This window comes from Merops nubicus, unplaced genomic scaffold, assembly GCF_000691845.1.
Source record: "Merops nubicus isolate BGI_N331 unplaced genomic scaffold, ASM69184v1 scaffold9326, whole genome shotgun sequence".
NCBI lineage: Eukaryota > Metazoa > Chordata > Aves > Coraciiformes > Meropidae > Merops > Merops nubicus.
The window spans coordinates 11,188-16,373 of record NW_008612924.1 but is presented as its reverse complement, the minus strand read 5'-3'; positions in this window follow the sequence as shown (position 1 = coordinate 16,373).

Here is a 5,186-nt window from a genome sequence, read left to right as displayed (position 1 = left end):
TACATCTACTTGAAATGAGGCTGTAGCAAGGGGGGGGTCAGTCTCTTTTCCCAAATAACAAGGGACAGGACAAGAGGCAACAGCCTCAAGTTGTGCCAGGGGAAGTTTAGGTTGGACTTGAGAAATTCTTCCTGGCAAGGGTTGTCCCGGGCTGCCCAGGGCAGTGGTGGAGTCCCCACCCCTGGAGGGGTTTCCAAGCTGTGGAGATGTGGTGTGAGGGACAGGGTTTAGTGGTGACCTGGCAGGGCTGGGGGAATGGTTGGAGTCCATGACTGTAAAGGCTTTTCCCAACCAAAATGTTTCAGTGGTTCTGTGATTCTCTGTTGTGAGCTGTATTTATAGCCAAGGAGCAGCACTGGGCTGACTGCAAACAAACCTGAGGGCTGCTGAGCCAAACACCAGCTCTGCCTGCATGATGTTAATTGAAATCCCAAGAAGTAAAAACTTTAATGGGAAAATAACAGAGAATTACTTTTCTCAAGGGCAAAAAAACCACAAAAAGAAAAGCTGCAACAGCACTGTAACGTGTCCCTCAGTGGAGACACCATCACCACAGGATGAGCTTTTAAGTAGCTCTCTCTGTTTAAATCAATGGGGAACCCCCCAGTGCTAATGACTTTGTCCAGTAGTTAGAGGATAAAGAATTTAGCTGTTAATGGAAGTGGGGCCAGGGAATTGTCTCAGTTCAGATCCCAGAGAGCACACATGGGGCTCTGCATTTTAGGACCTTGGCAATGGAACACCTTTACAGCTTTGCTTTCCTTCAGGACCTTCTGAACTGCATTACAATTCATATCACAAAACAAGGGTTTAATTTTCAGACAGACTCTGTTGATGACACTGTTAAAGGAAATGCTCAGTACCTCCATCTTTGGCCACTCTTTTCCTACAGGAGAACTTTGTATTCTCTCTCCATGCAGCTCAAATGCCTGGTTATCCATTCAGGAGAGCTGAAAGAGATTAGCACACAGAAGATAAGCACAAAACCCTTGAAACAGAAGAACGTGGATGCCAGCATGTGTTACAGAGCCCAGGGAAGTGACTCATCACCTCCTGCATCAGAACACTGCTGGCCCTCAGTGCAGTGCCACTCTGCAGCAGGGTGATGCAATACAGCAATCCCTCCTGCACTGAGCTGCCCCAGCAAGGCCCTCACCATCTCCACAGTCAGACTGAGCATTATTCATCTGTCACATGAACCCTAAAACACAACATGACAGTGAGATACAGTCAAAACCATCCAATACTCAGGGAACAGTAAAAATCAGAGGTCACTGAGTTCCTTTACCTATGCTAAGGACCTCTGTGTTTAAACTACAGTTTTGGCTGGTTGTGTAACCTACTTTGACAACCACAAAAAACGGTTGAGGTTCCAGAACTTCTTTGGCAACCCAGTTCCCTGCTTCCATACTAGCATGGTTAGAAAGGTTTTCACAAGCCTCAATGGCTCTTGCCTCAGCAGAGCTGTTACACTTGGCCCTCCTGCAACAGGCCCAGCCACACAGGATGAGCTCTGCTCTGGGAGACCACCAGCACGTCCAGCCCAGGGTGGGATGGATGGGGTTCCTCCAACAATTTTAGGAGATAAGGGAGAGCAGAGCCTGGCTGCTCATTCCAGGTTGCAGCTTTCCTACCTCACAAGCACACCTAACTGTGGGATGAGCAGAGCTAGAAGGAAAAGCCTCTGCCCTTTAGATTTTGTTCTGTGACTTGGGTTTTTCTGAACCTGCTGCTTCCTCCTGATTTCCTGGTTAAAACAAAGAGCCCTTCTCAGTCCTGAGCTCCTTTAAAGCCTCCTACACTTCTGCACTGTGGGATCTGAGCACCATGAAACACAAGTTCTCCTCTCCAAGCTGAAGGTCTTGAGGCTTTTTAGTCTCTCCCCATTTGGCAGCTCTTCCAGCTCCACATTCCCTTCAGTCACTCTCCTCTGGATCTTCTCTAACCCCACCCCATGATGAAGACAGACCCTGATGGGACTGCAAGGAGCTCTAAACCAGCTGGTAGCTGATAGCTTTGGCCATTTCTCCAAGAGCTTCCCAGTGCTCCTGCTGGTGTCATCCACTGATCACAGGCAGCTTGTGTCAGATCCATCACTCACAGTTTCCTTGTTGTCATCTGAGCTTTACCCACCACCCATCACTGCTGATGTTTTAAGTAAAGGTTCCACCTTCTCCAACATCATCTGTTACTCTCTGCAGGCAGGTCAGGGACCAAAATTTTCCTTGGTCCTCCCTGTTATCAGTAAGGGATTTATTGGTTCCTAGCCTAAGCAATAAGGAACTTTTTGGGGTAATTTATTACCTTTGACAGCTCTTCCTCCTTTGTGCTTTGGACTTTCCAAAAAGCTCAAAAGTCAAAGGTGACTCATCTTCAGAGACAAATCTGGCTCTTTCTCTTAGGCTTCCTTCTTGAAGATCATTACTTTGATTTTCACTGTTCCGTTCCTGCTTCTCAAATACATGTATTTTTATGAACTGCCAAACTCCTTAGCACCCTCTTCCTGGACTTTTTTGATAGGAGTTTGCAAACAGATCTTTGGATTTCTTGCAGTTGCTTTTTTCTCTTCATTCTCTTTGCCATTCTAAAAATCTTGAAAGCCTCATAAGAAAATTTTTCTATTCACCTTCACCTTCTGCACCAAAACCTGACAATGTCCTAGTCTAAAAACACCTTGGATGGTCTGCATTCCATTTATTTTGCCCAACAAATGGTTAACTTGTGTCTCCTCAAGGCAAATTATTCTGTCAGTCGTTTACAGAAATGCTTTTTCCTTCTTATCCTGCTTGATTGGGTGGCAGATCCTCAACACAACACTACTCAGGTATTTATCTCCTTTTATTACCATAAAAATACTTCAAATAGATGATCTCCCTTTATTTTGTAGACTTCAATAAAGGTAAATATTCATAGAGAAACATCTTCCCTTTCCCCAGGAGCCACCTCTACTTCTTTTTTCTGTACTAATTAATTAACAAATGAAGTATCCCACCAAGTAAACACCTGCTTAGATCACAACTCTGGGTAGAACCTTGCACTTCCTTCCATTTAGTTTCCATACTAATAGAGACATCATAAATGTTAAGCAGATGCATGGATTATCCTGCTTTCTGTATTGCTTCAATCTTTTTTATAAAAGCCCTGGAACTCTGGTTCCTCTGCCTCTGGTCACCTTCCCATTGATAAAATTTACATCCTTTTGGCAACAGGAGGATCAGGTCGATGCAGATGAATGAAAAGTTCTTCTCATTTCCCCACAGTTTCCCCACAAGAACTGCTTTTCTTGTGGTCATTCTCTCCACACAGTGAGAGACCCACTGATTGCAAAGTTGCCCAAGTATTTTGAACAAGGAGGCAAAAATGAAAATTCATGGTACATGACAGAATCCATAATCCACAAGAAGGCAAATATACACCAGGATTTTCAGGGGTTTCACAGTCCTAGGTACTTATATTGATAAATAAGTATCCCAAGTGTCTCCTGGAAAACAAATCCAACTGCTCTACAGTGTCAGAGTTACACAGGAGAAGAATTCAGAGGTTGATAATGAGTGGCCACAGTGTGGGGAGGCTTTCAGCTCCTCCTTTTCAGATTGAAGCAGGTATAAACTCTAACCAGGTTAAACCTCAGCTAGCAGCACTGTCAGTCTTCATGGTGGCTGGAGCCTGAAATGAAGTTTTCCTCTATCAGCACCTCCTTGTGTCAGTGTGAACAGTGATGCAGAGAGATTTGCTAATGCAAACAGACTGTGGCAGAGGAAAAGATAACTGCAGCCTGTCCCATTCCAAGATCAGTGTCACAACAGATTCTCCCATTAAGCCATTAAAGGGTAAAAAAAAAACCCAGACAAAACTCCCACCTATTTTCCTCCCACCCTGCCAAGTCCCAGTCTTACCACAGAGAGGATCTTCACAAGCTTGCAGAGGACAATCCTTGTCTTCATCAAAGCCCTGACTTCCCTCAGCTCCGTTTGACTGATCTATATATACACTGTAATTCAGGAAGTGCCCTCCTCATAAAAGATTTCCTGTATATGCAAATATATAGAATTACAAATATTTGTGGACATCCTTAGCAAACAATTCTTGTCACTTGCTCAGAAACGGTCACTTTGCTTCCATCTAGTCCTGCTATTTTATTTTAGTGCTTCCTCCAAACCCTGATCTCTGCCTTTTTGTTTTTCCTGCTGTCCCTAAGACTGTAGTTCACTGAAATCCCTTCCCTCTGGTCTGGACTCAAGGACAAGAGCATCACTGACATCTTGGAGGCAGCAATTAGTTTTGTTTAGTGTTTGATTTATGTATCCTGATAGTTTTCCTGAGTGGCAATTTGTTTAACTTACAAGCAAATTAAATTCCAGCTATAATTGCAAGAACTGACTAGTGTATAGAACCAAAAAGTGACTTTTTCTTCTGCTGATTTATAAAAGATCAAATATCTCTTTAAAATATTAAGTCAAAAAAATCTTACTGTCATTTTTAAAAATGTATTTTGATGTGAATAGTTCTCTCCACTTCTTGACTTAATGGTGGCTTAGTGGTATTTTTAAAAATTTTACTCTTTTCTATTCTTATTTGAATTTCTATTGTTTACAAGCAGGAAGTACCAGATTTGTTGCTTAGTTTCACATGCTTAAAATAATCCTGTCTTGTGTGGTACAGCACCTCAAGTTGGAGATCTTACCCATGATCAAAGCCTTCCATACTAACATAAACTTAATAAATATAAATATTCAATTATGCCACAAGAGTTGCTGAATGAAGAATCTCAAACCCAGATAGGTCTGAGGATTCTCCAGGTGGGGAAGTGATGAAAAAAGACTTTTTGGATAGCAAATTCTGCCCTAACATCAAGAGGAGTCCTGTGGGAGCAGAGGACACAGCAGGGTGCAAGGGGAGTGTGGTAGGATTTCCAAGGAATGGAAGTCAAGGGCATCAAGCCCTGCTTTGTGTCCACCTTGCTCGTGCCAGCAGCACCCCAAGGAATATCTGTATAGCTGGGTGAATAATTCTACATTTCTGCTGTGTGATGGAGGCACAAGCCCCTCCAGGAACAGGAGGGCTCAACAGCTTGGGCAGTGCCAGGCTGGTTGTGCTGAGGCTGAGGTCAAACACGCAGCACCCAGAGCAGAGCTAATGCACTGGGATCCACACTCAGAGGTGGGGGATGTTGGGGAAACCCCTCA